This window comes from Pituophis catenifer, unplaced genomic scaffold, assembly GCF_029215685.1.
Source record: "Pituophis catenifer annectens isolate HBS135680 unplaced genomic scaffold, rPitCat1.0.hap2 SCAF_1, whole genome shotgun sequence".
NCBI lineage: Eukaryota > Metazoa > Chordata > Lepidosauria > Squamata > Colubridae > Pituophis > Pituophis catenifer.
The window spans coordinates 23,287,171-23,312,937 of record NW_027256881.1 but is presented as its reverse complement, the minus strand read 5'-3'; the positions used below and the strand labels follow the sequence as shown (position 1 = coordinate 23,312,937).

Genomic DNA, 25,767 nt, shown 5'->3' with positions numbered 1-25,767 from the left:
GTATGGAGATTGTTAGAAATGCAATGATATAAAACAAGGAAGTATTAAGAAGGAAGGGGAAGGACAAGGGACTTTGAAGACAAGGGAGAAAAAAGAAAATAAATCTGTTTTGATGACATATTCAGTGTCAGCACAGAAAGAAAAAGAAAACAGTACTAAATATTCAGAGTTGGAAGAATGAGGTCACCGATAAAAGGAAAGCAAGAGACAGAGACAGAATGTGTTTATGAAAGTACTAAAACAGACATTATTATGTAAGATATGCAAAGGCAATTGAAGATCTGAATGGGATGGGAAGACCAGAAGAAACCAGAGTCTTAAGTGATGTTTTCCAAAAGCCAAGAGTAATATTCATGTATCCTGCCCATCACAGTCTTGTCTATACCTAGTCTCTTATTAACATTCTCATTTGGAAAATCCAGCTCTCAAGACAGCATTTCTACACTTGGTAAAAAATTTATTCTTTCCTCCATCTGCCCAGCCCCAGTTCCTAATGGAACCCTTTCTTAATCCTGCTGTACTTACCTTTTTTTAAGTCCAATGCTTGGTTCAGCCGCTCCCAGCTTCTCGTTTGCTTCTGTTCAGGGAGTGATGCTAAAAGATCCACTTAGCATCCACCAGGCTGCCAAGTTCACACCATGACATCATCTCTGAGCCAACTGATTGGCTAAGGTAATGAGGCAGCTGATTGGGCAGCATCTTCTTGGGAAGAAGGAATTGCCTGAGTAATCTCTTGATGAGCCAGGTGGGTTAAGGATGATGTCACACAAAAGATGTGATTTTCTTCAGATGAAGAAGGAAACGCAGTAGCCCTCCTTCAAAAGGATGCATCATAGGAAATCTAAGCCACCCACACCACAGCTGTCAAGACAAGCCTCCATCCTCTATGGCAACCTAGCTATTGTTATCCAAGCTAATTACAAGGGAGGGGGAGTAAAGCTTGGACCAGAAATTTGCATTTCTACATCTTTATCCAGGAAGAATCTCTACAAAATCAAGACTGTTTGGATGTTTGGAGAAAAAAAATGAATTTTATTTTACAATTTAGGGGGAAGTTGGCTGAAGTGGGAGTGGAGATTTTTTTTAAATGCATTTAATGACTGAGTTCACCCCAGTTGCTATATTAAACTAAAATGGGCTTGGGTAATTCATTATTCAGCATCTTGTGGAAATCCATCCTTTGTCTTATCAAGTTGTATGAGCCAAACCAAATCAGCCATAATAAATTAATCTGAGTTTGGCTTTTAATTTTTTTGATTAAAGGCTGAACCCACCCAGCCCTAGTATGTAACATTATATGTATTGCAGGATGAGAGCATAGGAAATTCTGGGTGAAGGACATCTCAGTAATCACAGCTCCACAGCAGATCTATTTTAAGAGCATTTGTCAGAATTGCTACATACAGTATATGAGTTTCTGTAACATGATTTGCATACCTGCTAAATATGGTTATTTATTTTTTACGTACATCAATTTATATGACTGCCCAACTCATCAATGTGACTCCAGACAGCTAACAGGAACTAAAAAATAATAAAAATACAAAATATATTAAAGAAATAAAAAACACTGTTCCAGCAAGTCTTCGGTTTTTCAGAAGATGAGCTGAGTTAGGGCCAGGTGAACTTCAGGTGATATGGTGTTCCAGACAGCAGGAGCAGCTACAGAAAAGGTACACCTCCTGGGTCCCGTTAGATGATAATCACTAATAGATGAAACTCAATGCATGCACCTCCAGCCCAGCTTAATGGGAAGAGTAGAAGCCATGGGAGTAAGATGGTCCCTCAGATACTCTGGTCTCATGCTATGTAGGGCTGGATCAATCGGTCATTTGAATCTCATCCAGTGCAGAACATGGAGCAAAAGTAGAAACAAGGGCAAAGTGAGATAGCCCCATAATTGTCTGTGTCACTGGATTCTGGAGCAAATGAAGGTTCTGGATGTTCTTCAAGAACAGCCCCATGTAGAGTGCAGTGTAATAATCCATTTGGGAGGTGACCAAACACGAATGATGGAGCACATTGGCTCCTGCTCCAAGAAGGGGCACAATTGGTATACAGAATGAAATTATGCAAAGGACAAGAGCTTTGAATCCAGAAGGACCCACAAATTGGACACCAATGTTGTCTGGGGTAGTGCAACACTATCCAGAGCTAAGGGTGGAAAAATTCCAGGAAGTTCTAACATCCAAAGTCACTCCACCTTGCTAGAGCTGAGGTGAAACCTGTTCTTCCCCATCCAGGATCCCATATTCTTCACACACTGAGCTTCCACACCATCACTTGGTCAAATGGGACAGAATATACAGCTGGGAATAACATCTCATCACTAATTTCATATAGATGCTAAACGTAAGTGGGGAAAGTTAAACCCCGAGGCATCTCACATAAGAGAGCCTGTGAAACAGATCTAGCTGCCTTCATCCAACACTGACCTTAATGGAGCCCAGAGGAAGGAAAAGAATCAGCATAATACTGTTCTCCTAAGCCCCAGAATTGATCCAGACGGATAGCATAGTTGATGGCATTAAAAGCTGCTGAAAGATTAAGGACAGCAAGAATTAGTACATTATCCCATCCTGGTCCCACATTCCACAATTGCGACCAATACCATTATATGAAAGAGATACTGGGGGGATATTCACGGTTTTTGTTAGTTCTTATTGTTTAAGAACTTAAGCATAATTGTGTAAAATACAGGGCACTGGTACAAAATGTCAAAATTCTGAAAACATAGTATTTGTCAGTCAATCTCAGAAAAAAATGGCTTTTATTGTTAAATGTATGTATATATGTGTGTGTATATGTGTGTATATGTGTGTGTGTGTGTGTGTGTGTGTGTGTGTGTGTGTGTGTGTGTGTGCAAGTTTTGGTGTATTCGGGTCTTTTCCCGTGTAAGATTGAGAGTATCTTGGCGACGTTTCGACGAGGTTCCACTCGTCATCTTCAGGCTGGTGTCTTCAGCTTCAATGAATAGAGGCAATATATTGCAGAATACCTTATTCATAACAGCCAGTTTGGTGTTGTGGTTAAGGTATCAGGCTAGAAACTGGGAAACTGCTAATTCTAGTCCCACCTTAGGCACAAAGCCAGCTGGGTGATCTTGGGCCTGTCATGCCCGTGTTGGCGCCTGAATCTGTGGAGGAAGACGAGCCAGAACTGGAACCCATGGAGATCAAGGGCGTGGCTTTGTTGGCTTCAGAGGAATATGGGGAGGAGCAGACCAAGTCAGGCCAGGGCCTTTCAGGATTGGGATGGATGGAAGGGAGGGAGGGATGGGGGCAGGATGACCAAGAGAGGCTAAGCAGTGAACATGAGAGTCAGAGCCCAGGCGATGAGCAACGACCACCTCCTCCTGATCCTCGAACACGGAGAGTGGAGAAGGTCGGAACAGCACAGGCTGACCCAACTATTTGGCAGGAGACCACCCCTCCTCTCTCCACAAGGCACACTTGGGGACTGAGACTTAAGGAGATGCTGTGGGGAGGGGCATTTGTCGGGAACAAACACTGAATTCATAGAGTGTTGTGTGCTGTTACCGATGTTGGACGTTTCCTGGACATCTTGCTTTGTTCCTTTGCTTCCTGGATTAATTGACTTGTTCCTTTGCTTCCTGGACTAATTGACTTATTCCCTTGCCCTGCTGGATTTCTTGTTTGCAGCTGTTGTGCTCACAGTGTTGTGCTGGATTACATGCAGCCAGAGGCTGCTGGAGGTGTGTTTGTGTGGGTGGGTAGGTGGGTGGATGGGTGGGTGTGATCACTTTGCTCTGGGACTTGCTAGAAACGTGGGAGTGTTTGGGGAACATTTTGAGCAATATAGGGGCAGTTTGAACTGTCAGCTGAGTGTGTTGCCTTGTGCTGTGCCATGCCCCAGGTCATCACAGGGCCAGTCACTTTCTCTCAGCCCTAAGAAGGAGGCAATGCCTAACCACCTCTGAAAATTTTTGCCAAGAAAATTGTAGGGAAAATTGTCCAGGTAGTCTCCAAGAACTGAACATAATTGAATGGAAGAAAAAAATTATTTATGGGAAATTTATTACCAACAGTTTTGTTTTGACTTCAGCAACTCCAGCCATCTAGTCAGTGATTCAGAGGTTCTCTGTAAGATCTTTGAGAACTTTTGTGAGATTTGGACAGAAACATATGCTGTTTAAATTCCAATTCCTCTTTGACCTCACTCATTTTTCCCTTCTTAGCTTACCAGGTCAAGATTGCCTTCCAGAATAATTGGAATGTTCATGTTCAAAGGCAGAGGACCAGATTAAAAACGTAGAGGAAGATTACTTCCTTTCATGCTCTATTTAACTTCTCAAAACTATTTAAAGGGCTGTTTCTGGAAATCGAGCAATGAACTAGATGGATCTAATCATCTAGCAAAGTTCATGTAGTCTTTAGCTACCATAGCTACCCCTATTTTACACACAAGGATACACTATGCATCCCTTTTCCCCCCCCCCCAGGTCTTTATACAAGATTCAATACATAACACCAAATGGGGAGCCATTTGTGGGTTTTTTTATTATCTCTCTAGAGCAGCTGCACTGCCAATATATCTGTCTGTTCATCAAAACATTTCTGATCATTAAGAACATTTTGTGAAGTTGTTCTGATATCAGCCTGTATTGAAAAGCTACGCTGAAGATAATCATTCCATGGCATTGTTAACACTGACAAGGATGTAGGCAATGCTCAGGCTTAGACTCCAACTTAAGCACTTGATTCAGAAACAAATTGAAAGCTAAACTCTTTGAGTTAAACACAATTGTTCTGTTCACATTCCCTGCTATGACAAAAGAAATCAACCACACTCCATCTTAATGTAATTATCTAATTCACAAAAAGTACACAAATTGCCCAATTCCATTTTAGCCAATTCTAAAATGTTCTGCAAGCCCAGCTGGAACATCTGTGCTTAATTGTAACTCTACTAATCATTGCTTATTTTTTCTTCTTTTCAGTCTTAAGCAGTGTGGAAACTTGATTCTGTCCCATGATCTATGGGAGCCAGGAAAAACTCTATCTTGTTATTGCAACTCAATATGAGTGCTACAACTCAGAGAGATCAGGAGGCTTAATGGTTAAAATGTTAATGAGTCTGGGGCAAGGCAAAGTCCAAGGCAAATCCTCACTCAATGATAGGCAGTCCTTGACTTATGATCACAATTGAGCCCAAAATTTCTGTTGCTAAGTAAAACATTTGTGAGGTTTGCCCAATTTTACGACCTTTCTTGCCACAGTTGTTAAGTAAACCACTTCAATTGATAAATTAGTAACCTGGTTATTAAGTGAATCTAGCTTCCCCATTGACTTTGCTTGTCAGAAGTTCGCAAAAGGTAGTCACATGACCCTGGGACACAGCTATGGTCATAAGTATGAACCTGTTGCCAAGCATCTGAATTTTGATCACATGATCATGGGGATGCTGCAAAGGTCATAACTCTGAAAAACAGTCATAAGTCACATTTTTCAATGCCGTTGTAACTTTTGAATGGTCACTAAACAAACTGTTGTAAATCGTGGACTACCTGTCAGGATTCCAAGTGATGACCCCATTTCAAAACAGAACTCCAAGGCAGATTCTCAAAGAACAGTTTTTATTTAGGAGACATCATCTTGGCATTAACTGGTGGAAAGCCAACTCTGAATTTTCCCGGGCTTTCCACCTCAATAAAACTGAAAGTTTCACTTTCTTCCAAAACAATAAATCACATTGTCCAATCCGGGCACTGGCTGGTTACCTGGCAACTCCTTCCTCCGCCTCCAGCTAGCCAGCAGTTGGAATGTCCTTGACCCAAGAATGAAGTAGTTTGTTTTAGTTACAAATCCCCATCCCCCCCCCACCTTCGGCTCCAAGCTTTGTCAAGCCCAAAGCCACGTGAAAGAATCCCTAATAGAAAACTATAGAAAAGGAAAAAAAAAACTTCACAGCCAGAAGAGCTTCGGGGTTGACACTACCTGTATAGTGCTTGCTGGATGACTTTGGTCTGATCTCTCTGTCTAGTCCAGCCTACTTCACAGGACATATTTGTTGTGAAGGTCAAATGCATGGTAGCTTCAGTGGATATCACCTTTAGCTCCTTCAGTGCTGTCAGCTGATCAGCAATAAATCCAGACAAAGGGCAATATTTGTTCAAAAGGAAAAATTTTATTTATCCAGTTATAAGGATTTTAGCCAGTGGTGGGATTCAGTCAGTTCGCAGCACTTCGGGAGAACCAGTTGTTAACTTTCTGAGCAGTTTGGCAAACTGGTTGTTGAAAGAAATCATTAGGACAGAGAACCGGTTGTTAAATTACTTGAATCCCACCACTGATTTTAGCCTAGTAGTTCCACTTTGAATGGCTCCCCACTTGAATGTCATTTTATAAAATAATCAACTCTCTTTCAGGAGTATATGGTCAACCACATTACATCACTTTAAGCCATGGTTTTTTAAGGATGTTTTACTGAATGCATCAAAACTGCCTGGGCTTAGCTAAGTCAGAGCTAAGCAGACTGTAAGTGTACTGTAAAGTGTGAATTCATCCTCTCTGTGCTGAACGTATCATCTTGACATTGTACATTATATAACTGAATAGCCCTCCTACAGCTAGAAACTAGACATTAGGAACAGAAGTCCTTTCCCTTAATAGATTATCTTCTTTTCACAAATGTTCTGCCAAAAGATCCAGATTGTGTAACTTGATGCATCATGGCAGCTAAAAACTGAGAAGAAGAGGAAGAAGAGGATGAGAAAAAGATGAAAAACCAGCCTTGGAAAGTTGGGACGTTGAGCTGCCAGGCTGAGGTTGACCCAGCCTGCTAGCCGCTGCCAAACCCTCCTATACAGAATCCTTATTATGTTGTCTTTCTTTTAAAACCTTCTGTCTCCACCCATCTTTTGCTGTGCTGTTCCTGATGCAGAAAAGCCGATAGGAAGGAAATAATGGAATACTGCCAAGATCTTTTGGCTAATAACTTTTCAGACCTTTCCTTGCATGCGTTTAACCACAACATTCAGATTCCCTGGAAATATCTTTGTCTTTGTGGTAGTCCCATAGTTCCCTCAACTCTATCCCACAAATAAGACAAATTATAAATCATCCTTAACCACACCTGTGTTAAAGTAGCATTTCTCCTCTTATTCTAACATTCAAGGCAGTCTCGAGATGGGTAAAATTTGTTAAGTTGTTCACCTATTACTGCAGTGTTAAGGGTGGCCCTGTTCGGCAAGTTAGCAGATGATGTAATGGTATGTGGGAAAGACCTTGGGAGAGAGGAAGAAGAGACCTCGCATTGCTAATGGTCTAATGCAGGGGTCCCCAACCCCCAGTCCGTGGACCGGCACCAGGCCACAGCATGGCAGAAATCATGCCGAAGCCCCATCCGTGGGATGCAGGCAACATGCGAAACCACACCCCTTCTAGTCCACAAAAAAGCCTCTCTCCACGGAACCAGTCCCCGGTGCTCAAAAGATTGGGGGACACTGGTCTAATAAGCAAAATTTGAGTCTGAAAGAGGGTTGGGAGTGAAGAAAGCATCTCAGAAGTGACCCTCCTTTGTTTTCAGGAGAGTCAAAGTAAGGGAGGGAAGAGATACTTTCAGAGTTGCAAGATTATTGCTGCAAGATTACAATAAAGGTAGTGTTAGTACTCATGGTTGGTGCTTCTTGTCTAGACTACCTCAAAGGGCTGAGAGAGGGAAAGAGTCATGATGCAAATCCTGACTTTAACTCGTCTCTGTGGATGCCACTACTTGGAAGGGAGCTAGGGGACTGGCAGTGATTTGGAATAGATACGATAGAGACAGAATAGGGATCAATGGCAGGAAGCACCATTTTTATGCCAATCCAGTTACCTGCCAACACAAAATTGGGTGGATAGCATTTCAACTCACCAATGGAGAAATCCTCTAAGTGCTCATTGAAAAACCCTCTTAGATTCTTATTGTTATTTTTTGCAACTGATTGATATAGAATCGTATGCTTTCTTTAAGATACTGGACAGCAAATCACATTTTTATACCTTGGTTGCTTTCATACGAATGGTTATTTCAAAGAGAATTACTGTATTTTTCAGAGTATAAAACACATTTTTCCCCCTTCTAAAAGAGGGTGGAAATGTTGGTGTGTCTTATACACCGAATACAGCCATTTTTGGCCTCCCAAAGCCCTGCCTCGCTTGTCCCATTTTTGCTAAAAACAGGCCTGTTTTTGCAAAAAACGGGCCCATTTTTGCAAAACATGGGGCACGCACAGGGTTTGGGAGGCCTGAGGAGTGCTTCTGGGGGCCGGGGGGGGCAAAACCTTTTTTTTCTTACTTACCTCTTCGAAATCTTGGTGCATCTTATACACCCGGTGCGTCTTATAGTCCGAAAAATACGGTAACAACTGATCTAGAATCAGAAGTGGGTTCCACTTACCTTCGCTACCAGTTCGGAACTGGGAGCGCGCATACGTGTGCTTGCTTTGCTCGCGCATGGCCCTTCTGCGCATACGTAGAGCATCCGTGATGACATCCGGATGGGTGGGCAGAGCCTCCCGTGGCTACCGATTTGTCCAAACTGGGGCAAACCAGTAGAAACCCACCACTGTCTAGAATGAGATGCTAGGGTATTTTCTGGATCTGGCAGACTGTAAATGCAGTGTTGAGGATACTGCACTGATTACATCATTTCTTGCTGGAAGGAATTAAAAGAGTTTGGGGGAGGGTGCCTTTAAAATGAGAAACGACCCAGTGCCACTATCATATGACTCACTACCGGTATTATGCAAACATTAGCTGTTGAGATGATATCAGTGTCTCTTCCTCACCTTCAATAAGAGTGGGATGGGTGCTTTTCTGTATGGCTCCCAAGACAATGGGATTTCCTGGTCAAAGTCCTTTGTCCAAAGGTATTTTTGCAGGCTCGTTGTGAAAAGTCAAGGCCTTCATATTGGATTAGAATATTGATTTATATGGTTTTTTTTCCAAATTACAGCATCAAACAAATTTACATTTTTAAAACAAGGATTAAAGCATGAACAATAAGTTTAGATAACAAAATGACACCTTCCAACAAACATTTCTTGCAACTAAGCACGTTACCTACTATCTTTCTGCCCACATCTTAATATTTCTCATTTTTTTTCATCTTTTGTCAATATTTTACCAACATTTTATTTTTTGCTGCAGGTCCATTTTCATTGCATCATGTAATTTATCTGTAAATCATTTGGATGTTCCAGCAACAAATTGAAACTACATACAAAAGAACACAAATGTTTGCATCCCCAACCAACTCCCCACTATAGTTGCCACAATAATTATTTCTAAATTTATCCATAAACTACATTAAACAATCAAAGGGACATCACAGTTTTGCCTTACCTCCTCCATGTTGTACCATTCAACTAAGCATATTTTGCTTTTACTGTGTTGTATTAACAACTTACCTTCAAATCAATATTTGTGCCAAATAATATCATGGAGGAGGAATGTTTATATTATTTATTTCATTTTTCATGATAGCACAGGAACTATACAGCTGCTTTAGTTCTCTCTGCTCTTCCATTCTTTTAATATTGTTTTTATGGGATGGTTATTGTTCTACTCCTTTATATCCCCCTAGTTATTATCATCAATAAGCTTCATTTTGTTTCATTTTATTGTTTTCATTTTCCTTCATCCCATTTTTTTAGAATTAACTTTATCCTAGGAAACTAATCTCTTAAAAACCTTGAGTTTTTAAAGGAGAAACAGCTTGAACAAATTCCAGCCACCCAAATCCCAGGAAAACCTCAAAACAACTACTATAAGACTGACAAGTAAATACCGACTGTGGGTTGAATCTCAGTATGTGGGGATGATTTATTCACCCCAAATAACCCCCCTGTCCTTCTAAGTTTAACAGAAAATGAACCTAAAGACCTATAGAGCTATAAAAAATGAACCCTCTCCTTGGAAAGTAGACCCTTTGTCAAATAACCTACTGAACAGCTCCATCACAGAAGATCTGACCAAGAATTTAACAGCCACTCAACCTGAATTGCTGGTAAAATGGTGGGGTTTTTTTTCTTTTTAAAGCTGACAGTGTGTTTTCGATCTATCTGAATCTTATAGCCACCGACAAAAAAATATGATGCTATATACAACCTTTTAAGTTACTCTCCTGACTGCTGGACAACTGAAAGGCTATTTTTATAGCTGGGGAAGGGGCAATTTATTGCTCCTTGGAGAAACTAAAGTGACCACAGATCACAATGAAACACACTTACTCCATCCTGTCTGACATTTCATCTAATTTCTCTACAACCAACTTGGATCAAACTTCTTCTTAGAAACAACATTAGCAACCGACACCGATAGTCAGCCATTCTCGCTTTGTGGCAGTTGCTATGAGCACTAGTCTCCATAGAGACTCAGAAACAACAGAATGGCTTCCTAAATTCATTAATTGCAAAATTTTAATTAAATTCAAAACTTCAATTATCCTACTCCTGCTACTCAAAATATCTGGAGTCCTTTTAAACCTACCCGAAGCATGTTTTTTGTGACTTGAACATCAAAGTTTGGCTATCTAACATAAAACAAAGGTGCTGTACCAAATCTTATTCAAACACAATTACTTTCCAAAATATCAACCAGAAGATAAGATAACCTTGAACACAGATATCAGTTACTTGCTCAAGGACCATTTAACTCTCTCAGCTCCAGTGTCCTCCCCAAAGAAAACTTGCAAAGTTACCCAGCTACCAAAGGAATTCTGCTTCAAGAGTAAGATTCTCGGTCCAGTTATGTCTGACTCTAGGGCTCGTCTCCGTTTCTTGACTGAGTGAGCCAATGTTGTCTGAAGACATTTTCTGTGGTCATGTGGCCAGCTCATGGCTATACATCAAAGGTGCATGGAAAACTGTTACCTTCCAACCAAGGGAGTACCTATTAATTTACTTGCATTTTATTTTTATTTATTTTATTTTATTTTTATTTATTTATTTATTTTCATCAAGCATATATTAGATAACAGATATAAGTATAAACATTATTATGAATACATGAAATGGATACGAATAAAAGTGGACATTAGGACAGGGATGGTAGGCACACTGGTGCACTTATGCACGCCCCTTAAAGATCTCTTAGAAATGTGGTGATGTCGACAGTAGACAGTCTAAGGTTAAATTTTGGGGGTTTGTGGAAGAAACCACAGAGTCAGGTAGTGAATTCCAGGCATTGACAGCTCTGTTACTGAAGTTGTATTTTCTGCAATCAAGTTTGGAGTAGTTTACCTTAAGTTTCTATCTATTGTGTGCTCGTGTATTGTTGTTGTGGTTGAAGCTGAAGTAATCATTGACATGTAGGTCATTGTAGCAGATGATTTTATGTATTACGCTTAGGTCAGACTGAAGAAGGCAAAGTTCTAAATTGTCTAAGCCCAAAATTTCAAGTCTGGTGGCATAAGGTATTCTGTTGCGATCAGAAGAGTGGAGGACTCTTCGCGTGAAATATCTCTGGACTTGTTCAATTGTATTAATGTCCAATATGCAGTGTGGGTTCCAGACAGATGAGCTGTATTCAAGAATTGGTCTAGCAAAAGTTTTGTATGCCCTAGTTTGCAGTTCAATATTACCGGAGAAGATACGCAAAATTAGGCTAACAACTCTTATTGCCTTTTTGGCAATGCTATTACAGTGAGCTCTGGCACTTAGATCATTTGAGATGAGTACTCCAAGGTCCTTGACAGAGTGAAGATTTGCATGCTTTCAAATTGCTAAGTGGGTAGGAGCTGAGGCAGGAATGGGAGCTCACCCCATTGCGCAACACTCAAGACTCGAACCCAGGTTGTCAGCTTTCCAGCTGACAAGCTCAGCATTTTTAACTGCTGAGCACACCCACTCTTTCATGAGTAGAATAGATGACCTAATACAAGTTCTATTACTGTAAACTCTGATGATGAATTGCTTGCGAAATTCCTATCTGCCAACATTCACTCTTGTACCTCTACCTCATTCTTCTCCTACTTTGCCTGATCGTGCATCCTCGCTGGACTACAGGAGCCACTGACCCACAAACATCACATTTCCTCTGCAAAAATGCAAATAATATTAGCTGCTATTCCAGCAGCTGCTCTGGGCCACAGTTCAGCAGCAATTCAGCTGGGGATGCTTCCTTTATACCTCAAGAAGTCCATTCCAAGTTTTCCAACTCAGGTATAGCAATATGTATATCCTCTCAACCAGTTCCTGATCACACTCTATAGATAGTCCTCAATTTACAACCAACCACTTAGCAATCATTTGAAGTTATGATGGACCTCCCTGGGATTACTTACGGCCCAGTTTCTAAGTTCTAAAGGCTGTCCCAACCCCATCCCCCAAGGTTACATGACGGGTGCTAGGCAACCAGCCCATATTTATGCCTGTTTACAGCATCCCATGGCCACGTGACTGTGTTTAATGATGGTTCTCCCAAAGCCAACATTTATTTCTGGGTTTTGGCAAAACTGGCTTATACAGAACCACTGGTTTGATTTAATGACTGCAATAAAATAGGGTTGGTCACATGGTTGACTCATTTTACAACTGTTATGACTTATGACTATGATGGACAAGGTTTCATTACAGTCATAAGTCGAGGACTACTTGTACTGACAAACTGAAATGTAGCCAGTTTCAACAGCCAGCAGCCTGTTTTTTTTCTTCAGGAAATATAGAAGCAAGAATTTGTGACTTTGAATTGTTTTATTCCCTTTCACTTCCTGTAATTTGAAGAAGGGCATTCCTAGAGGGCATAACTACCTTGATCTCATCCAAACCTTAAGCAATTACTTCTAAGCCAACAATGTGTACCTTCCTGGATATTACCTGAGTAATCGGGGTTTGTCTTCCATTGATTAATGTCAATATTCCCCTCCAAAGCACCCTCCTAGCTAATTTTTCAAAACAGTACCTCCTAGAACTTATTTTGGGATTCTATATAGGATTTGAGCTTTGATTTTAGCTGATAGTTTTAATGCTAGACAAATGAGGGACTTAATGACAAATTCCTACATTATAATGCATAAAATGTATCTAACAACCTACTTCATCTTGCCATTATTATACGGAAGATAAAGGCATAACAAGAGGAGTTTGGGAATAGACTCTTTTAGCTATTCAAATTACTGCAGCTTGCTCAAGAATCACTTAAAGACAGTGGTGAAATCCAAATTTTTTTACTACCTGTTCTGTGGGCGTGGCTTGTTGGGCATGGCTTGTTGGGCATGGCTTGCTTGTTGGGTGTCGTAGGGGAAGGATACTGCAAAATCTCAATTTCCATCCCACTCTGGGACTAGCCAGAGGTGATATTTGCCTGTTCTCCGAACTACTCAAAATTTCTGCTACCGGTTCTCCAGAACCATTCAGAACCTACTGGATTTCACCACTGCTTAAAGATAATGCTATTCCTGTACTAAGGACTCTTACAGCCAAACCCTCAAAATTCTGCATAAGTAAAGAATGTACCATGTCAAGGCCAAAGTGGCTACTTTTAAGATGGCTTGTTTGAGGCATGTATTCATATTACTATCCTGGCCCAGTCTCAGGCCCCTTTTATCTGACCACTGCCTTGGTAGCAGCTTTTCCTCCTATCCTTCAAAGTCATTCCCTCTGCTGCCTACAGATGAAGGTAGTTCCATGAAAGTTAAAGTAATAGCAGCAGTATTTTGACAGCACCAGTCTCCACACAACAGGGAGGCTTCAAGAAGAATACATCCCTCCCTTTAAAAAAAAAATCACGTGTACATTATTGTGATAGTTTGGGCTTTTCAAATAAGACTTTTATCAGCCCCAAATTGAAGACTAATTTCTATACTCTATTCCTGTGATGGCGAACCAATGGCACGTGTGCCAGAAGTGGCACGCAGTGCCCTCTCTGATGGCACGTGAGCCGTTGCCCCAGTTCAGCTCCGCTGTGCATGCGCACATGCCTTCTGCCAGCCGTTTGGTCTTCAGGTCTCTGCTGTGCATGCGCGGGGGACAGGATGCAGGGGCATGGCACACATGCGCAGGCACAGGGCACATGCAGGGGGCACATGCGAATGCAGGGCAGCAGGGTGCATGTGTAGGGCACATGCAGGGGGCCATACGTGCATGCGCAGGGGCGGGGCACATGCATGGGGGCTGCGCATGTATTTTGGGGGTTCGGCCTCGTGTGAGTGCATTTGCGCACTCACGCATGCACTTTCAGCACTCAGTCTGTAAAAAGTTAGCCTTCACTGTTCTATGCTGAAAAAATAACTATTCTCTTCCCTCAACCAACTGGACTCCAACATAGCCATCAGGGCTTGGCTGCACATTGCCAAATCAGGAAACTTCAAACAAATTATTCAAAAATGAGAGTGTTGATTTTCCCCAAGCAATATAGCCAGCAGGTATGTGAAATTGGTACCTGTCCCACTGAGCTAGTGAAAGTATTTAAATATCTCGGCATCTATTTCCACTTTCTGGATATGGCAAACCTGACAGCTCACAGTCTGATCTTACAAAACTGCCTTGGTAGTCATGAGATTAGCTGGCTTCAATGGGAATATATTGCTCCAGGTAGCCATTAATATCTTCAGTGCTAAGGTGTTGAGCCTACTGTTCCTTGGTGTCCAATTTAGTGCACACTTCAACTTACAACCATAATTAGGATCAGAATTTCTGTTGCTTAACAAGACGGTTATTAAGTGAGTCATCCCCAATTTTACAACCTTTTTAAAACAATTGTTAAGTGAATCACTGCAGGTGTTAAGTAAATCACACATGGGTTAAATGAATCTGCCTTTCCCCATTGACTCTGCTTGTCGAAAACAAATTGTAGATGGCAATTACATGACTCCAGAAAACTGCAACTATTGTAAATACGTACTGTCTGCCAAACACCTGAATTTTCACAATCTGACTGTGGGGACGCAGTGACAGTAGTAACTGCAAGGACCCGTTGTAGAACTGTCACTAAACAAATGGTTGCAAATCAAGGACTACCTGTATTTGCATTTTGAAAGCCATCTGATCTAGGGGACTGGAGGTAAAACATATGAAGAACAGTTGCAGGAACTGGGTATGTCTAGTTTAAGGAAAAGAAGGATTAGGGGAGACATGATAGCAGTGTTCCAATATCTCAGGGGCTGCCACAAAGAAGAGGTAGTCAAGCTATTCTCCAAAGCACCTGAGGGCAGGACAAGAAGCGATGGGTGGAAACTAATCAAGGAGAGAAGCAACTTAGAACTAAGGAGAAATTTTCTGACAGAACAATTAATCAGTGGAAGAAGTTGCCTCCAGAAGTTGTAAATGCTCCAACACTGAAAGTTTTTAAGAGATTGGATAACCATTTGTCTGAAATGGTATAGGGCAGTGATGGCTAACCTTTTCTGGACCGAGTGTCCAAAGCCCCCAAAATGCAACGCATGCGCACATGCGCTCCACCCTACGCATGCGTTCGCAGCCCCCTGCACACGCCCTGCCCCCCGCGCATGTGCAGCAGAGACCCAAAGACCAGCTGGCCAGAGGGAGGCATGTGTGCATGTGTTAGGTTCAGCTTGTAGCTTACTCCTAACTTGTTGGTCAGGCAATATATCTGTTTCTTTAAGAAACAACTGAGCCACGTAATCAGGGTTTGCTGAACCCTGTAATTAGGCTACAGTGCATAAATAAGCAGCGCAGAGAAGCGTTCTTTGTTCCTGATTGTTCCTGATTGTTCCTGTTGCTTCCTGCGTCTTTCTGCTGATTGGTGTTAGACTGGATTGTTATATGGTACTGTATACCGAGAGTTACTAAAGTCTGTTTGCTTTGGTAAGGAAGATACTTACTGGACTGATATTACTGTTTATGACCTTGGACTGTTTTACCTACACCGAGACTGCTTATTATCTTGTATATAAAGTATTTTTCTCACACGAGCTGCACGTTTATCTCCTTCCCTGTGTGATTCTGCTCTGCTCGTTGCACAAGCAACAAATACTTTTTACACACACCCTAACAGCATGCATGGCGGAGCTGAACTGGGGTGACGGCTCACATGTCCACAAAGAGGGTGCTGCGTGCCACCTCTGGCACATATGCCATAGGTTCGCCATCACGGTTATAGGGTTTCCTGCCTAAGTAGGGGGTTGGACTAGAAGACCTCCAAGGTCCCTTCCAATTCTGTTATTCTATTCTATTCTTGATCTAAACTCATCAGAAGTTTATTATGGGTCTCTCAATCCAATCAGAATGTGATTTTTTTGGCTAAAACGTGGATGCCCCTTTCTAGCGCCTCAAATGAGGATCTGTCATCTGAAATACTGGCTAAAATACAGCAATTGGGGCAAATTGCTGGCCCGACTGGTTTTCGTAAATAAGGATACTTCCACTTGGAAGATTATTGCCAACAATTTGTCCTTCTGTGGCTTTTCTGCTCTAGTCCTGCTACGATTTGGAAAAGGCAAATCCATGCAAAAACCTGAGTAAAGCATCCTTGAACTAGATAAAGACAGATCTGAAAGTCCACCCTACTGTCTCAGGGACTTCTTCCATACTACTTTCACATACCCCAATTACCGCTATATTTCTGCTACTCGGAGAAGAGAAAAGCAAAGTTTAATGCTTTACCCCAAATGCTGGGAGATACAACACAATATGCCCAATGCACAATGTTTCTGCATGTTTTCCAACTCTGCAATAACAAATCAGTAAGACATGTTTTATTTAACTGCTTTCTGTGTTGTGCTCAGTGTGAGGAGATCAAGCTGATATGAAATTAAAAGTTATTTACTTTTTACCTGCTGACTTCTCCACTGCAATTCCCAGGAATGAGGCAAATGAGGAATTTGCTCAGTTGCAATGCATTTCATTCTTATGCAGGTTAAGGGTGCACTGAACTTTCACATCTATCTTTTATTTGTCTTTTTAAATTATTTTTATGTTATTCTATTTTTTGCATCTTTAGAGATTTATTACTAATTCCCTGTATCCTGCTTTTTTTGTGCATTGTTTTATTGGCCTCTTGCTATAAATTAATGAATTATATTCTTGCATGTTTTAGTATAAATTATCAGATCTGCTGAGCAATTGTGGTTTTTAACAGTGTAGTTGCTCATTATTGGATTGATTACTGTTAACTGTGTCCTCTAATGTGATTAATCTAGAAAGCCTTCTGCCATTGCATTTTTTCTTGTATTAATAATTTATTCAAATATTTATCTTTCCTCTATCGCAATATTAAAACTAAAATAAACATTAGATAGGTCTTAATACCATATCTTCTATCAGAAATTTTTTTTTCCTTTTGTCCCAACGGTGCTTTTTTCTGAAGAAGAAGCTGAAGAAGCTTCTTGGATGAGAAGCGAAATGTCTTCAAAGAAAAGTCCAGTTGCCTCTTGAAAAAAGCAGCTTTGGGACAACCATGATCTGGATGACTGAGAATCTTAATAGAATTTTTTTCCTTTGAAAAACATTTAATTTTCTGCCCAAGAAATTGGTTTGTGTAACTATCTGGTTCACACACAGGCACATATATAAACATACAACCTAAGAAACACTAATAAGATTAACCAGTTGTTTTTTCATTATTTGCATAAAAACTAATACCATCCCAGCATGATTAGAGATCAAGGTTTCTAGTTATTTTTTATTTATAAATGGGCACATTATCAGAGGTGGGTTTCAGCAGGTTCTGATCAGTTCTGGAGAACCGGTAGCGGAAATTTTGAGTAGTTCGGAGAACCGATAGTAAAAATTCTGACTGGCCACACCCCCATCTATTCTCTGCCTCCCAAGTCCCAGTTGACCAGGAGGAAATGGGGATTTTGCAGTAACCTTCCCCTGCCATGCCCACCAAGCCACGTCCACCAAGCCACACTCACAGAACCGGTAGTAAAAAATTTTGAAACCCACCACTGCACATTATATTATATGAGCCGTGGTGGCGCAGTGGTTAGAGTGCAGTACTGCAGTATGTCTCCTGGCTGCCAGCTGTCTGCAATTTGGCAGTTCAAATCTCACCAGGCTCAAGGTTGACTCATCCTTCCAAGGTCGATAAAATGAGGACCCAGAGTGTTGGGGGTAATATGCTGACTTTGTAAACCACTTAGAGAGGGCTGTAGAGCACTGTAAAGCGGTATATAAGTCTAAGTGCTATGGCTATAAAGATTTGGATATAAAAAGAAAAATGGCAATGTGTATCATTTTTGTTGTTGTTCAGTTGTTAAACTGTGTCCAACTTTTCGTGACCCCATGGACCACAGCACACCAGGACTCCCAGCCCTCCACTGTCTCCCGGAATTGCCCAAATTCATGTTCATTGCGTCGATGACACCATTTAACCATCTCATCCTCTGCCTCTCCTTCCCCTTTTGCTTTCAATTTTCCCAACATCTAGGGCTTTTCCAATGAATCCTCTTCTCATTTGGTGGCCAAAATATTTGAGTTTCATCTTCAGCATTTGTTCTTCCTAAGGATGTCAAGGTGGATTTCCTTTAGAGGTATCATTTTTAGATTTATTATAAAATATATGCGCTTATTATGAACTTCTTTTATTCTATTCCGATGTTTGCTTTTTTATTTTTATTGATCAAGAAAGGTCCTAATAAGATATCCCATCTATTGACTTTAGTGCAACAAAGATGATTAGGGGACTGGAGGCTAAAACATATGAAGAACGGTTGCAGGAACTGGGCATGTCTAGTTTGATGAAGAGAAGGACTAGGGGAGACATGGTAGCAGTGTTCCAATATCTGAGGGGCTGTCACAAAGAAGAGGGAGTCAAGCTATTCTCCAAAACACCTGAAGGCAGGACAAGAAGCAATGGGTGGAAACTAATCAAGGAGAGAAGCAACTTAGAACTAAGGAGAAATTTTCCAACAGTTAGAACAATTAATCAGTGGAACAACTTGCCTCCAAAAGCTGTGAATGCTCCAACACTGGGAGTTTTTAAGAAGATGTTGGATAACCATTTATCTGAAGTGGTGTAGGGTTTCCTGCCTAAGCAGGGGGTTGGACTAGAAGACCGCCAAGGTCCCTTCCAACTCTGTTATTCTTTTCTAACAGAAGTACAGCTAATATAGATATCATACCAGGACTTGAGTATTTTTAAACCTTAGTATTTGTCCTAGCTGTACAATATGTGTTCCTTTGCTTTCTTTTTTGAGAACATTTACCCCTAAAGCAATATTTTTCCATATTTGTATTCTGTGCTCTTTGGCGGGGTCAAAAAGTTCAACACTTTTTTGGGGATATTCAAGAGGAGATTGAGATCTAGAATGGAGGAAGGCTCACATCCTTTGGTAAACAGGATTCCAGGATTGTTATTTAGCACATTTTCCAGGGGTGAAATCCAACAAGTTCTGACAAGTTCTGGAGAACCAGTAGTGGAAATTTCGAGTAGTTCAGAGAATCGGCAAATACCACCTCTGGCTGGCCCCAGAGTGGGGTGGGAATGGAGATTTTGCAATATCCTTCCCCCAGGAGTGGGGAGGGAATGGGGATTTTGCAGTATCCTTCCCCTGGAGTGGGGTGAGAATGGGGATTTTGCAGCATCCTTCCCTGCCACACCCACCAAGCCACACCATGCCCACCAAGCCACGCCCACAAAACCAGTAGTAAAAAAATTTGTATTTCACCACTGACATTTTCCCTTTATAAATCTGGACTGGTTTTGAACAATGACCATGGTTCACTTTCATTTCTACACATTTGATGTATTTTTTAAAAAAAACATAGAAAAATAATTGATTTCTTAACCAGCATTTCTTAGCTCCTCTTTTCCTCTGAAGAACTGCTGGTTAAGAAAGGAATTGCTTTTCTGTATTTTTTTTTTTAAATACATCAAATGTGTATTTCTTTAGCACTTCAGCACTTTGCTAGATGCAATGGAAGGGAATGAGGAGGTGGATTCCCAGGAGGGAAGGGTGCATTCCAGAGGAGTAAAACTTAGTCTGGATATTATGTCAAAATAATATTTTCACATAATAGAGAAAAAGGTTGAAGTCAGCCCCTCCCTAATAGTTTATGCAGAATATACAGTAGAGGCAAATAGTGGAATGCTCAGTTTGACAAACCTTTGTAAGTGTGAGAATTCCTCTTGGAAAAATTTCCATGTGTTGCTTTTGACACCTGGTCAACTTTACAAAGGGGTTGTTCCTAAGGAGGGATGGAATATCAACTGTATATGAAGCGTACACAAGAAGAAATAGGGAGGTAAACAAAATCAGCAGCGATTTTTTTTTTATTTTAAATCGTGGAGCATTGCATTAAAAACCACAGCGTTTTTTAAACATGCATGCAATGTCAGCATATATTGTGATTCTCCATCTACCATATGGCCAACTTTCACACCTCCCTGGGAACACGACTGGGCGTCAGCCAAACAAGGTAGGCCTGACTTAGAAACTGATGCCATGTAGGTCAGAAGTACTTTTATTGTAATAGTAACAGAATGGGGTATGGTAGCCTAGTGGTTAAGACACTGGGCTCGTTGACTGGAAGGTTGGCAGTTTGAGACTCAAGTACAGCGTGATGGGGTGAGGTCCCATTACTTGCTCCAGCTCCTGCCAACCTTCTCCTGCAGTTCAACAGCAAATGCAACTAAAATAAATATGTACCACTTTGGTGGGAAGGTAATAACATTGTATACGCCAGCCACATGACTACGGAAGTGTCTTTGGACAACGCTGGCTCCCTTGCCTAGGAAACTGAGATAAGCACCCCCTTCTAGAGCCATGACTGGACAGGGGAAACCTTTGCCTTTTTTTATAGTAACTTTCAAGTCTGAATGTGCTTCCCATTCACTCACTTTATCTTTGTGATGCTATGTAGGAATAACCTTGGGAGACAGGAGGAAGAGCTGCAGACTAGACAACATCATGCAAAAGGCATCTCAGCCTGCAGAAATAGGAGGATATGTGGAAGCGCCTCAGAAGAGACCCTCCCTAATTTTCTGGAAAGTAAAAGTAAAGGATGGGAGAAATACTTTCAGACTTGTAGGAGGATTCTGTCACTGTAACTTCACAATGAAGGTAGTCTTAGTACCCATGGTTTCTGCTTCTTTTTGGACTACCTCGAGAAGCTGACAAGGGGTTTGTCTGTTTCTTTCTTGGCCCGAGCTCAAGCTCCTATTATCTGACCATGTTTTGGCGGTAGCTCTTCTTTCTGTCTTCAGGTTCATTCCCTCTGTTCTCTACATTGGGACATTGTCCCACCCAAAGATAATCCAACTTTAGTGATTTCATAATTATGCAATTTCACAGAACCAATGGAAAATTCCCACATGATTCTCCCCAATTGTATAAATTGCATGCACTTTTCTCTAGCAGCAGCCAGGAAGGAATAATGATAGTAGCACAACTGCCCAAAAAGCTGTTGGGTTTGTGTAACCCCAAAACTACACAAATTTATAAACTCATAAGGGATATCAGTGGCTGAATATTTTCTCTCAATTCTGATTACTGGAGAACAGACGACATGAGGCCACTCTTACTGAGGTATGAGGTCACTATTATTGTCATTAATCATTTGACTTACTTTACAGTATATCCTGTCTTTCCTCCAAGATCCTAAGGGATCCACTCCCTCCTCCCATGTTTTGTCACAAGAATCCTATAAAGTAGATTGGGTTGCATAATAGTGACTGGTCTAAATTCAGCCAGCTTTCATAATTGATGATAAAATTGGCCTTTAGTTTCTCCTGTCTCAAACTCAACTATTTACTATTACACCTCACTGGCTCTCGTTTCCTGTTTGGGAATTTCCCACTGGTACAGCGGACAGTGTGGGAATGGAAAGCTGATTGAGAAAGATCTTTGATCAATCCAGCACAGAACTTAGCTTTCAAAGGTTTAGCTTTAGATGAGGATTTCATTCATCTAATATTTCTTAATTACTTTTTCACATCTATGAGAATTCAAATATCGCCAGACTATAAAAATATTTTAAATGTCATTGAAAATGGATGGACGTTTGTGCACAACAGGACCAACATTTCTGCATTGTTAGAATTTAGCACTAGTTGCGGCCCCTTTGCAGTTAAAACCGCAAGCCCGCAACACGTGTTCGGTTTTCCTTTGTTGAGATTTATATCACAAAAGCCGAGGTGTCAGTAAAGAGCACAGGCAGTGCCACTGCACGAACCAATATGGTTGAACCTCTTTTCAGGAAAGAAAGGGAGAAAAAGGCATTAAAAGGAGTGGTTGTTAGACAGTTTAACTGAAATGGAGAATTTAGATAGAACTGTATTTAATGATTGCATAACCATAAATCAGAAAATGAACCGCCTGAAAGAGGGTATAGAACACCACATAAAATCAGTACACAAAGGAGACCGTATTGCAGAATAATTCTTTGTTTTCCCAGTTTCAACATTCCAAAAAATTTTCTCCACCAGTAGTGTCAGAAAAAGAGTTCAATTATACAAAGTCCTTAATTTGAATTTTCCAAAATTTTCTAGTTTTGCATAAGATACTGAACTATACATTTTAGAAATACCCAAAGCAGCTTCCAGAAGCACAAAGGAATTAATTCTCAGCTAGCCTTCGACATCTGTCCGATAGGAAGGTGAACTATCCTGACTGGGTAACGATGACATAATATTCTCCGATCAGAGCCAATGAGAACTACTGAGTCTATTTCTAGCCCCATAAATCTCCTTCTGTGCTGGTGCATCAGGAGGAGGAGATGAGTTGGTGATGGGAGTTTAATTGCTATATCTTTTCTGCTATTTTAGAGAGAAGGAGGAATTCTACTAGATGATTACATGAAGAAAGCCTCTAGCTGTCCTCCCTCCCAACTCCGCCTCAGCCCTCCATTTCCATCTCCTTCCTTCCTGGTTTTTCTGTAGTTTTTCTATAGTGAAGCTACAAGACATCTGATTTATCTCAGTTGATGCTGTCATGGTCATCTGTAAATTGCTAAATCAAGAATCCGTTATCTGTGACAGAATGCAGCCACCTGAATTGGTAGGAAATAGGGATCAAAGTGCTGCATTCTGCAACTGTGGTGACTGTCAATGTACAATAGTCCTTGACTTACGACCATAACTGAGCCCAAAATGTATGTTCTTAAGTGAGACATTTGTTAAGTGAGTTTTGCCTCACTATTTGCCATAGTTGTTAAGTGGATCATTGCAGTTGTTAAGTTAGTAACATGGCTGTTAAGTGAAGCTGCCTTCCCCATTGATTTTGCTGGTCAGAAGGTTGCAAAAGATTATCATACTCCTGGATACTGCAACTGTCATACATATGAACCAGTTGCCAAGCATCCAAATTTTGATCATGTGACAACAGGGATGTTGCAGTAGTTGCCATTGTAACTCTGAATGGTCACTAAATGAACTGTTGTAAATCAAGGACTATCAGTATTTCATGTAAGTCAAGAACTATCTGTATTTCCGTTCACCATTCTGAGATTGAGCCATAAAGTTCTACATGTTTTGGACCAGGCTACCTGAAGAACAAATACTTTATCAGCTAAATAAACTACTTGGCACAACTCAAATCCTCTGGCGGTTTTGCATTTAATTCTCATATTCTGTAATTTGGGGTTTCAAAATATGGCAGCAGTCAGATATTGCTGCCTGCCAGCAATTCTAATAAGGTTTCACTCCCCTCCTAAGATTAAATTAGGAGTTCTAACAGGATTAGACAGACACAGCACTGGTGGGGTTAGGGGATAGTTAATGTGTTCAAATTAAGAAAAGATCAAAATCCATGCTGAAGCAACACCAGCCAATTATAAAATTTATAATTGGTATAAAATTGATAATTGGTGCAAGAACTCTGTATGTAGATAAAATTATTCAACCATAGAGGTGAAATGGGGAGGGATGAAGAGAGGGAAAATGTAGCTGTTTCATCAATGTCTATTCAGGTTTCTTGGTATGAAAAAGAGTTCTTAGATATGTACAGTAGATCTTGACCAATGAAGAGGTAATCTTAGACTGAGGCAAAAGCCTCAAAAAGTTTTATGGGAATAAAGGTCCTCAGGTTTAGAAGTACATGCCTAATTCACAGAACCTTCTAAACCATAATAGACAGATTTATACCACACAACACATTTACCTTGGTTACTAAATCAGTCAATTTTTCTCATTCCATTCTACACTGAGCCTTCAAGCTGAATTTGCACAATATAGCATTCCATTAAAAACCAGATAAACCTAACAAGCCTAGCATGTTTTGGCTAGTGCAGTTGCTAGGTCTTCAATTGACCTGATGCTGTATGAACCCAATTACTGTTATTGGGATCATACAACAAGCTAATCTAAAACCAAATAAATATCTTGTGACATTGTAGCAACTCAGCTGAACACCTAGACAGAACCTCCCCTCCTAAAAGCCCTTTGATTCACGCTCAGACCTGGCTTCCTGTCCTTGGATTAGTTCTCATTGCCACAAACTATTTTCTAGACAGTGTCTCACTTGTTATTATTCCCCTTAACCTTGGCATATGAGAAATACAGTGCTTCTATATCTTGTCTGACTTCGTGACAATTACTAGGTAAAAGGGTTTTTTTTTTAAAGTATAATTGCTATAACATAATCTCCTGGGCATCTGCCACCCAAATAACCGGAGGTTTAACCCTTCTATCTTTGGAGATAGACCAATCTCATGGGGTATAGACAAAATTAAACTTTATTTAAAAAAGAAAAAAAAACTCCAATGAAGCAGCCCTTTTAAACTTTAAATATTAACAGTTCTGAGAAAAAAGGTAATTTACAGAGCTCCCAAATTTCAAGGGAAACAAGACAATTGCTCCTATCAGACTATCTGTTAGGATTGAGCACTTCGCTGTTCAGCTGCAGGATCCTGGATCCTGAGTTTATTTTCTTGCAGAAATTTCATTACCAAACTAGGTAACATCATCAGGCACTGTTTGGTAATGAAACATCTGTGAGAAAACAACTAAGCTCAGAGAGCCCCAAGGATCCCACGGTTCAATTCTGGGCTACAAATATTCTCTTCTATTCATGTTCAGCTGCAGGTTTACATGGTGATCATTTAATGCCTGTAAAGCTAGATTCTTGAACACAATCCAAAATACATGACAACTGTGGGAATTATACATTAATCATTTTATTTAGAGACATAAACACAAGATTACAATAAAGATTTAGCTCACTCATATCAAATCAAAATGCTAATAGCAAATTTTTATCTAAACGCTTACCTATTTCTATAGAAATAAACAAGACTCCTGAAACAAGAATTGCCTCTGCTTCTCCTTTACCTCTTAAAAGCCAGTTCTTTCTTCCTTGGTCAGCGGTTACTCCTTCTCTCTGTTCTCCCAGAGATTTGCTGTGGCAGAGAAGAATTAGAGGATTTGATTCAATATGTGACAACGTCCACATCAGATATTGTTGGAAACCTACTTCAGCTAGCTTGCATTTAGACTGGTCAGCTGTGAAGACAGCTCTGAAAGTTGCTTTGGCCTATTCTGCTGCCCAGGAAATTTTAGAGCAGTCCAAAATTGAACACCAAGCCAAAAATCTTACATTATATGAGATTTCAGAAATAGTGCTACAGTTAGTAAAAAAAAATACTTTTTTTAAACCCAAAAAATAGAGGGCACCAATCTGTATATAATGCATTGTATACTGTAGCGGGAAAATTAATGCACAGCATGTATTCCAGGCAAAGCAGCTCCATTACTCCATTACTCAGGAGTAATAAGCCAATAATAGCTTCTTCACTTTTAAAAATAAAGGTGCCAGGTATTGAATCTGGTTCTCAACTTAAGAAAATGTGGCAAGTCAACTGTACAGCCAAATTCCTCAGTTGCCTAATGAGACATACAGTAATTCAAAATGCCAGAAGGAATG

The 25,767-nt window shown here is 40.6% G+C and overlaps 1 protein-coding gene across 2 annotated transcripts in view; it reads right to left on the bottom strand.

Moving 5' to 3' along the window:
- Nucleotides 1-25,156, bottom strand: part of STMN4 (stathmin 4) — a 47,447-nt gene extending 22,291 nt beyond the window's left edge. Inside the window, exon 1 of one of the 2 annotated variants that reach the window (XM_070946991.1) lies at nucleotides 25,116-25,156. The gene's annotated coding sequence lies outside the window, so the exon portion shown is untranslated. Of the gene's footprint in view, nucleotides 1-525; nucleotides 581-25,115 lie in introns of those variants that run through there. The other variant, XM_070946980.1, reaches the window with a different exon arrangement.
- Between the last annotated feature and the right edge of the window lie 611 nt (nucleotides 25,157-25,767).